At 36.0% G+C, this 11,291-nt stretch overlaps 1 long non-coding RNA gene across 2 annotated transcripts; it reads right to left on the minus strand.

Moving 5' to 3' along the window:
• Positions 1-449: 449 nt before the first annotated feature.
• LOC125655959 (uncharacterized) lies at positions 450-11,007 on the minus strand. Of its 2 annotated transcripts, XR_008797550.1 has the most exons (7): positions 8,336-10,014; positions 7,802-8,148; positions 7,480-7,598; positions 7,124-7,180; positions 5,332-5,463; positions 1,326-1,448; positions 450-954 (listed from the first exon to the last, which is right to left on the minus strand). It is a non-coding gene; the product is annotated as an uncharacterized LOC125655959 (long non-coding RNA). The 2 variants fall into 2 exon arrangements; XR_008797551.1 differs by lacking the exons at positions 450-954; positions 1,326-1,448; positions 5,332-5,463; positions 7,124-7,180; positions 7,480-7,598 and having other exon boundaries at positions 7,809-8,148; positions 8,336-11,007.
• Between the last annotated feature and the right edge of the window lie 284 nt (positions 11,008-11,291).

Raw genomic sequence — 11,291 nt, forward strand, 5'->3', positions numbered from 1 at the left:
TATCTTATGGTGTGACTATGTCAAAACCCTATAATCAATTTTGACCTCGAGGTCAAAGTTCAAGGTCATATAGAGGTCATGAAGGTACCCAACACATCGTCTCATGGTCATACACTCATGTGTCAAATATGGTATGCCTATGTCAAAGAACAAAGAAGGCATGGCCCTGACACAAATCCATTGTAAAAACCTTTAATTTTGACATTGAGGTCAAGGTCATATGGAGGTCATGAAGGTACATAACACATCGCCTCATGGTGATACACTCATGTATCAAATATGGTATGCCTATGTCAAAGAACAAAGAAGTTATGGCTCGGACACGAATCTGCACATACAGACAGACGGACGGACGGACAGATAGTGATTCCTGTATACCCCCCTGAACTTCGGTTGGGGGATATAAATATCAGTTTGTATTGTATAAGATAAATATATTTAATATTTATTACTTCAAATAATGAATATAAGGATTATTTTTTAATGTTAACATTTAATCGAAAAATTCATTATGAAAGCAACTTTAAAAACTTTAATCGACAAGATAAGGTCTTTGTATAAACTGTGCATTTACGAAGATAAATTAATCTTTCTATGATAATTTATTATCATTACATGTTAGATATGTATTAAAATACAAAGGAGATAGCAAGAATTTTTTTAAACAATTTGATGTAGTTTTTTTGAAAATTCAGAGTAACAGGGTAACAGCAAACGTCCTTCACATACAGGATATTTTAAATTTTGTTGAGATTTGTTTGCTGGACATGACTTTTGGTGCTTCCATAAGTCTGTAGCTACAACAACGGCCAAACAGTGTGCACATGGCAGGTACTTTTCTTTTTCTTCATTTTTTCTCGGTCTGTACTTTGGTACGATAGTCCATGTTCCCTTTTCAATGAATGCTGCTGTAATAGGCGAGAAATGACTCCGTGACCTGGACTGGTAAATGTCCTAGTAAAAATAAACAAGTGAAATCAAGAGAACAATGATGTATATTTTTGTTATTATAAGAACCTGTGGCTTGAAATTTGGTATGCAAGTAGTTAAAACATTAATCTATGCAAGTAAAATTACAAATTACGCATAGCGTACCTAGTTTAAGATTTTTTTGGCATTTGGACCAAGTGGTTAGTTTTTTTTATCTGGGTCAGAGTTAGACCCCTCTCTATATTTATCATGGTATCACAGAGTTTGGGCCCAAAACGGGCTTAGTCCCTGTGTTTGAATCTGACAAAGCTCAGACAATAAAAATTGAACATAGTAACAATACCTAATGATAAAAATAGGACATAATTAGCATATATCTATGATTTAAAACTTACTCAGTTTTTGGACTTGCAAGAGACATGCCCTAACTTCCTCATTCGTTCCATCTGGAATGATGATGATGGACTCACTGCTGATTGGCATCTCCTTGGACGGAATAGTAATCAAATCCTTAACCTCTGATGAAGAAATAATATGAAACAAATTTTAGCAATATTTGTTAAACGAAATGCTATAAAACATGATTTATTTTCAAACAATTGGAAATGGTACCCATAGCCATTCAAATGGAAAAGATAATGTAAAAACAGAAAGATATTGGGAATTTTATATCATATGAACAAATAGCATTTATTCTAATATTAACAACTATAGTCTAGACTCAAAGTCTTATGTGACCATTCAAGAGGCTAAGAAGAAAAAAGAGGCCCAGGGGCCTTATAGGTCACCTGAGTATCATGTAACAACCTTCCAATGTTTGAATTAGGTTTGTGTTTAAATATAAGAATTTTACTTTTGGATGGAAGAAACATTGAATAGCTATGTGGTCAGCCCCGCCTTTGCACCAGAACCCCTGACCCAGGGGCCATAAATTTCAGTTTTGAAAGAAGCATCCTTGATCATCATTATCATACTATTAGTTTGTCTACTTAATACCCAGCAGCAGAGGAGAAGATTTTCAAAGAAATAAAATGCATTTTCACTATATGATCAATAGGGCCCCACCCTAATACCAGAATCCCTGACCCAGGGGCCATGAATTTCACAATTTTCAAAGAGGCATCTTTGCTCATCATAACCATGCTATTGGTTTGTCTACTTAATACCCAAGGACAGAGAAGAAGATTTTCAAAGAAATAATGCATTTTCACTATATGACTTATAGAGACCCACCCTAGCACCAGAACCCCTGATCCAGGGGCCATGAATTTCACAATTTTTAACAAGAGGTACTGTGAGCAATGCTCACTAAGAATACCCCCGCTTACCCCAATCTCCCAAAGGGTGTTGGTAATAGGTATAAACTACCTCTTTTCTGAGTGTTGCTACTTCAATGTCCAGTGCGTATGACCTTTGACCTTTTGACCCCAAAATCAATAGGGATCATCTTCATCCCATGGGTAGCCCATGTATATGATATGGTGACTGTAGGTGGAAAGGATAACGCTTTAGAGCCCGGAAACCATATTGCTACTTCAATGTCCAGTGCGCTTGACCGTTGACCTTTTGACCCCAAAATCGAGAGGGAACATCTTCATCCTATGGGTAGTCCATATGTATGATATGGTTACTGTAGGTGGAAAGGATAACACTTTAGAGCCCGGAAACCATACTGCTACTTCGATATCCAGTGTGCTTGACCTTTGACCTTTTGACCCCAAAATCGATAGGGAACATCTTCATCCCATCGGTAGTCCATATATATCATATGGTGACGGTAGGTGGAAAGGATAATGCTTTAGAGCCCGGAAACCATTGCGTCTACAGACGGACGGACGGACAGACGGACAACCCGATTCCAGTATACCCCCCCCACAACTTGTTGCGGGGGGTATAAAGAGGCATCCTTGCTCATCATTACCATGCTATTAGTTTGTCTACTTAATACCCAGAGACAGAGAAGATTTTCAAAGAATTTCTACATTTTCACTATATGACCAATAGAGCCCCACCCTTACACAAGAACCCCTGCCCCAGGGGCCATGAATTTCACAATTTTGGTAGAGGGCTCAACGCTCATTATAATTATGCCCACAGTTTGGCTTCTTGATGTCCAGGAGTAAAGAAGAAGATTTTTTAAAATTACACTCATTTTGATGGTTTTTGCCCCACCCCTCAGGCCCCAGGGGGCAGGGACCACGAATTTCACAATTTTTGTTCCCCTCCACCCACAGATACTATATGCCAAAATTGGTTGAAATTGGTTTAGGGGTTTCAGAGAAGAAGCTGAAAATGTTCAAATGTTAACACACAACGCACGACGAACGACGACGGACAAAAACAGATAGCAATAGGTCACCTGAATGAATTCAGGTGACCTAAAAAGTCACACAAGACAGGGAGTCCCTTTTAAACAGTCCAAGACTAGTCTCCAGGGCTTCCTCATTCCTGAAACTATACTAACTCCAGAAATGTTATCTATATCTAAAAACTAGTTTTTAATTAATGCACATGTGACTGTTTTAAATTTTAGATGCTTTTATGCTGTAAAAAATTACTTACAAAATGGTATAAGGGGAGTTTATTCATCAACTTTATTAATAAAATTCTTGAAACAAATGGGATATAAAAGTATGTTAATGTATTTTTGGCTGGCAGGTAATGCACATCTTGGTTATGTTATCTGTAACCATACAAATTTTTGTACACTTTTACAAAGTGTTTCACAGGAAATTTCATCACTAATAAATCAAGATAATTCTGAACATTAACTGCATAAAAAAAATATTTCAAACAATGTTCCAGGTGTCCGACTTGCAATTTGCCATTTATATTTATTTATTGACTAAGATACCAATATATCCTTCAAACACAGATTGATTACATGATTTCTTTATATAAATACATAAATTGAAAAGTGCTTTTTCAAATGTCCAGATATTTATGCAAAACAAAATTGCTGTTTAGAGGTCAAATTAATTGCTGTATATACAGGGTTTAACAAAAGTCATTGTAAGGACATGGTACGAGTACTTGGATTGCCGAGTCATCAAACGCCTAGTTAAGGGATAAGTGATAATGACCTTTATGAGAAAAAGAGTAAAGACTTCATATACATGTAATTAACAAAACAAAACAATATAATGTTTTAGTCAACTTGGGACACCATTTTTCAATTACGAACAATGGAGTAAACAAATAGGTTTGTCTCAAAGTCTCTTAAAACAGTTTAGATGTTGTTTTGGTACTAAAAAGCACAGTTGCTCATATCCTAAGGCAGAAGGTCACTTAATAGTGTTTTTATGTAGAATATTACATTGGATGGGACTAAATATGATCACATAAAACAGAGTCATGTAATACAGAGAGCTATGGCAGTCTAGATTGTATTATTCCAGTTTATCCCTTAAATAAGTAACTAGTTATTAAGTCAATTCATACAATGTTTCATAGTTACAAACTTCTGGTGAATATATGCTTACAGCTCAGTAAGTTTCATTCTGCCTAGTCTTGAAAAGCATTATAAACTCGTGGGATATATAATAAATTCTGTTTATAACGAATTAAAATAAATTGTTTGTCCCTGACACTTCACTATTACTGTAGTCTGCTTATGCCGATTAAATTGGTTATTTTCAGTCTCCAAATTGGGGGGGAAGGGGGGGGGGATATCAATATTTTTGGTGTTGGGTATGGTACTAATTATGGGACCAGCTGCACAATGTTATTGTAGTATCACTAGCTCATTAGTAATGAATGAATTACATCTGTTTTAAAATATGTCACCAATTGCAGAATAAATGATATTTTAGTTTATATGTACATTTTTTATTTTAAGAATTACTGTCAATCAAATATACCTGGAAGAACTGCAAGAATTAAAGGAAAAATTGGGAGAAACATATTATACAAATCTTGACTGAAATTGAGGGCAACACTGATTAGGGGGCTCACATTATCAATGCCATCCACATTCTAAAATTATCCTTGTCACCCAAACAGACTCTGATAATACTCCTTCACCCACAGGAATTATATTACAGACATACTAGCTGGTTTTTTTACTCATCAATCATTTACAAATCCTTGTATCTGTTAATTCTGCGAGCAAATCGTTGCACTGTGCATCCATTGTTTATGTGTCTTGACTAATTACCTATTATGATGTCACATTGTTTTTGATTCGCGAAGGTTTATTTACGTCAGTCAACGAATCTATAAATTGGATGCAATACATTGAAATTATCAGAATATTATCTCCATATTATTCCTATCCGGTCAGTATTAAAAAAATATTGACTGGTCAATATCTTTTGGATGGGCTACCATTTCAATTGTTGACTATTCGTCAATACAGTGAGAATATATTACTGAATATAACAATATAAATTAACAACCTACCTAAGTTGAAGGAAATCCAACTAGTAGGAAGTTCATTCCTTCTAATAAACTGCCATTTCTTGTTAATCTGGATAATTTTGGCTCATTGTGCACAACTCCAGATAAATAGTCACTATTTATCTCATATTGGTCCTGAAAAATACAGCCTAAATTGCTTTTATTCAAATAAATACTGTGGCAACATTAGAATTTGTTGTACCTCAATTTTTGTGGAATTCATGGGTACCCCCACCAATGATTTTACATCCTAATCAAATCATATTTACATCCACTAAGTTTTTTCCTTCATTTCTTATGAAAATTGATAGGCTAATACAACAGTCTATGAACAAAATATCAAATCTAACCAGTTTGAATGACAAAGATTGGCCAGGTAGTTTCAGAGAAGTTAAAAAAGAGCCTATGGGCCACATTGCTCACCTGAGTCACCTTGTCTCATATTTAAAGATTTTTCCTATATATTCGCATGTAAAACTTTGATCCCTATTGTGGCCCGAACCTACTCCCAGGGGCCATGATTTTTACAAACTTGAATCTGCACTATGTCAGGAAGCTTTCATGTAATTGTACTTTTTTCTGGCTGAGTGATTTTTCAGAAGAAGATTTTTAATGATTTTCCCTATACAATGTACATTTGTATGTAAAACTTTGATCCCCTACTGTGCTTACCCCCCGGGAGGGGGGGGGGGGGGCATGATTTTTACAAACTTGAATCTGTACTATGTCAGGAAGCTTTCGTGCAAATGTAAACTTCTTTCATCTAATGGTTCTTAAGGAATTTTTAAAAAAAAGATTTTTATCTATTTATTAGTTATGTAAAACTTTGATCCCCTATTGTGGCCCCATCCTAGCCGCAGGGGGTCATGAGTTTAACAAACTTGAATCTGCACTATGTCAGGAAGCTTTCATGTAAATCGTCGCTTTTCTGGCTCAGTGGTTCTTGAGAAGAAGATTTTTAAAGATTTTCCCTATATATTTGTATGTAAAACTTTGATCCCCTATTAAGGATGAGCGGAGCCCCCTCCCTCCAATTTAGGAGTACGAAGTTTGGAAAAAAGACGCAATTTAGGTTCCTTTTCTGCTTGTCAACAATTGTAGAAGATAATTCTCTTCCAACTGTCCCTATACACTTTGAAAAACGATTCTGTGTGTTTGCTTACTATTCTAAATATTTCCAAAATAATCACTCAGTGATACGAATTACATTGGTTTTGCAATTGGCAGCTGCCATATATAAATTAAGTGGCAGCCGCCAGATAAAATAACTGGTGGCCACCAGTTAATGTATATGGCGGCCGCCAGATAATAAGTGGCGGCCGCCAGTTAATTTATGTGGCGGCCGCCAGTTAATTTATATGGCGGCTGCCAGTTAAAGTGGCGGCCGCCAGATAATAAGTGGCAGCTGCCAGTTAAATTAAGTGGCGGCCGCCACATAAATTAAGTGGCGGCCGCCAGTTAAATAAACATTAATTCTCAATACCCTGGCACCTATCGGCTTCCGTACAAAATCGATTATTCCTTTTAAAAATGCATGAATTTCCAGGTACGTTGATGAAAAGTTACAGGATGGACAATATTGTTCAAATGTTGACCTTCGGGGCAGAAAAAGGATTTCCCTGCAACATCAGTTTTTGTTACACAAAACAGAAATAACTTTTAGATATTCAATCAATGAACCCAAAAGAGTTTAGAAGTTAAACTGTAAAGAGTAGTATTCCTAATGATTATAGCAAAACCTCAACCTTTGTTACTTTTACCCATCACTAGACCAACACAAATATATGCTACTGACCTTTTATTTTACATTAAAGCCTGTAAGTACCAAGACAACAGGGAAGCCATCTCTTTCCTGTAGAATTTCAAAACATATTAGATACAGAACTAGTAATAAATTTAAAAGCTAGGTAGATTTAGTCAAAACTTCTCTAAAATTAGAAATTTGAACATGACTCTGTTGATTTAGTTGCTATGCTAATCCCATGAATATTCAATCTGCCAAATATATGTAGGCTATGGTAAAAATTTGACATAACACTAATGAAAGTACCCAATGTATTTATATTTTCTATATACATGGGGTTAAGGGTACATCACATTGACCTATATAACTATTTCGCTAGAAAATAAAACAAGTTTGAATTTGTGTACCTTGTCATTTGGATCAACAGAATTAATTTCTATGTCGACATCATCAGCTGCATATACATCAACAGGTATCACATATACATCAACAGGTATCATCACCTGGGTCTCCTTCATGCTGCCACCTGCAAGTATATTTCAAGCTCCTTAAAGTCCAAAGGTATATCATAAGCACTGAGTGACATTTTAGATAAATAAGCAATAGCATTTACTAAAATAAAGTTGAACTTTGATATCTCGAATATCAATATCTCAAATACCATGATGTATGCAGATTTATGCATTTAAAAAAAGACATGTTATTTGATTTCAGTTCAGTTTAGCATACTGTACAGTTTCCTCTATCTCCCGGGTAATCCCGGAAATCCTCGATCTCCTTTCGCTCCCATTAATCCCGGAAGTCCAGGTCGTCCGGGCTCTCCTTTCGGCCCTTGTTCCCAGGTCGTCCTCTTCTTCCAGGTTTTCCGTCTTCCCTTGGAAGTCCGGGTAAACCACGCGGTCATCCAGCTAATCCCAGGATTCCTGCTTGTCCCTTCCGCCCAGGTATTCCATAGTCTCCCCGGTCTCCCTCCCGTCCCGGAAGTCCATGCTCTCCGGGTCGTCCATCGCGCCCAGGCACTCCCGGTAAACCAGGTGGTCCCCGGGGTCCTTCAGCTTTCCCCATCTCCACTAGATCTTGATATTAAAGACTTTAATTCAGTTCGCATACTTCAATATATTATTAACCTACACGTATACAATATTTCCTTATTGTTTCGAATGCATTCTGGGAACTTTTCATATTTTATTTCCAGAGTTTGATAACGTAAGCGTACAAATGAATGTTTTGACATATAAGACAATATATTGTAGATGAACTTACCACGAAGACGTTCATTCAGTTCCTCAATCTTCTTCTCCATGCGATGTAATTCCTTTTGAGCGATGACAAGTTGATACGGACAGGCAGAAAATATTTCTCATCGTTACTGTCCCATGTTATGTACTGACTGTACACGTTATTGACAAGTACACCACAAATACAGGCTACAATCACGGACACTTTCATGTTTTCCGATTTAATATTCTCCCATGTAGATAAAAGCAGCTCTTGACAAGAATGGGATATGTGTGTGAATAGGCACATAAGTAGTTAGGCACAAGTAGTATAATACATGTAGGTACGTCCTTATCCTCAAAGCACATCTATTGAAATGTGTTCTTTATACATGCATACAAAATATATCTAGCGTGCGTATTTGTTTGTAAAATGATACATGTTTTCAACAGGCTCAATTATCAAAGTTTTAATATAGCAATCAATTTCGGTACCTTGTTTACAGATGATTCTTTAAAGAGTGAAGAAAACGAGTATTAACCAATCTCATGATTCCTAAATAGAATACAAAATTGAGAGACCTGCAAACACGGACTCCTGGATACACCAGGGTGGGTGGGGTCAAGTGCCTAAAATGAATGATAAAAAAAAAACAGCGCCAAAAGAAACGACTTTTCAACACTTAACATGACCATTCCTCATGATAAAGATCAGAATCGAGATTCATGAATATTCTATTAAAACATCTTTTAGTTACTAAAAAATCAATTAAAAAAATTAAGCACGGAATTTAGCTAACAACCCTTAGCAATTCCCAACAAGCCTGAAACCTTTAGTACGGCAGCTGATTTCTGTCATTTCACACTTTTGTCGTCATTATTTTGAGGCGAAAAGGCAACAAAATGAAAAGAGGCAGTATTTATTACATTAAGATAATTGTTATTCAATATTGAAAATATGTTTGATTTGAGGAATAAATATAACATATCAATTTCCTGATATAATGATATCATCCCTCCAAAAATGACCATACACTATGTGACAATAGATACATATATACATAAATATTTTTTAAAACATTGCTTGTATTCCTGTATTCTCGTTTCATCATTTAAACGAATCATTTCAACACTCTGTTATATCAAGTCATTTATCAGTAGACTGACACCAGAGACTAGTGATATTGATTGATTGAATATTGTTTAACATCCATCTTTTAAAAAATTCACTCATATGGAGACATCACCTATGCTTGGCGGTTACGGGCTTTTAGCAGGGAGGGATCTTCATCGTACCTCACCTGCTGTGACACGGAACCTCGGTTTTTGCGGTCTCATCCGAAGGACCGTCCCCATTTAGTCGCCTCTTACGATAGGACCTACATATATTTTAACCCAGATCCCTACGGGATTGAGTTCCGTTGTCTCACCTATATGGTTGGGTATAACCAAAATGATACTATTAACTTCTTATTGAGAAAACCGTATTCTAAAATGATTGTCATAGAATTAGAGAAATTAAACAAAAAGTCATACCAGTGTTTAATAAATGTGGTTCCTCGTCTCCCTTCCTAGCCACCATATTTCCTCATAATGATTTATACTAAAACTTTCTTACACTATATAATAAATTTAACAAAACTTTTGTTACAATGTACAATAGACTCGTACAATAAAAAAAAGTAGTTTTCCACTTGTAAACATGTTAAGCTTGACTATAAAGAATATATAGTCAGCAGATATTTACACAATTTAAGTATCAAGTAAAACCAAAACTACACTGAAAACTTAAAATGTTGAATGCATGTACGCATGAAATTGAACGCTAATAGTGGTTTTACTGCGGCTCCTTAGAAATAAAACAAGAAAAACTTCTCCGTCTAGATCTAGGTATGTGTATTGCATACTACACTTTCAGTGAAGGACCATGAACTTATCTCTTAAGATAATCGCCATTGCGAAATATTGCTAGTGAGTCACGCTTTTGTCACAAGCAATACACACGTTTTACACACGGATCCAGCGGTCAACTGCCTTTCACTGCACAATCTAAACAAATTGCTGCCCTTGGAAATAAAAATAGATAGAATATGTCAATATCAAACTAAGTATTTCCATGTTTCAAACCGAGGAGGCCACCCTGAATTATCCAGGATAATGCGTATTGTGTGTTTTAAACAAAATGGGTTTTTAAAAAAAACTAAACTGATAATTTCGTGCAGGAGGAAAATTTAATACCGGGGCACATTTTGTCTAACCTGCATTATCCGATTTTCCAGGGAGAGGGTACTATAGAGGGAGGAGGGGTGGGGGGGGGGGCGTATGCTTTAACACCTGGTCACTTTAATTATTACATTAATCGTTAGATATGTTCAGTGTACTTCAGTCTGATGTGGATTCAAGATTTCATTTATTTCTGACAAATATTCAACATTACAGTGAGAAACTGAAAGCAATGTTTTTGTTTCGTCTTTCATCAGAACTTTTACACATATTTTTTGCGTATAGACATTACAAATCTATGCAGACGAAAACAAAATGTACGTTAAAAAATAAGACACCGTTCACTCCTGGAGTTATACCCACCCAGGGTTAAAAAGAAATTATACACTCGCCCGGTAGCAGTGTATTTATATCAACCCAGGGTTTAAAAAAATTAAACATTCGTCCGTTAGTAGTAGATATAGACGGATTAATTTAATTCATACATCTCTGAAAGAAGATTCAGAAGGAATATTTTTTTTTAATTTAATTTAGTGCTCGTTTTTCCGATCTCTCAGAAATAACTTTCCTCGGTTTTGTTGGTAGTGGTTTGGTATAATTTTTGGATATTTAAGAAGGCCCAGCTACATCATTTAATTGATTTTTATTAAAAGAAAGATAATTTACCCTTGCTAATAAAAACATTTTCCCGTAACAACAGTAGTGTTACTGTTGGTTGGTCTTACGTCCCCCCCCCCCCCCCCCCCCCCCCCCCCACACACACACATCGCTTAGATCCG

Source organism: Ostrea edulis, chromosome 8, assembly GCF_947568905.1.
Source record: "Ostrea edulis chromosome 8, xbOstEdul1.1, whole genome shotgun sequence".
Classification (NCBI taxonomy): Eukaryota; Metazoa; Mollusca; class Bivalvia; order Ostreida; family Ostreidae; genus Ostrea; species Ostrea edulis.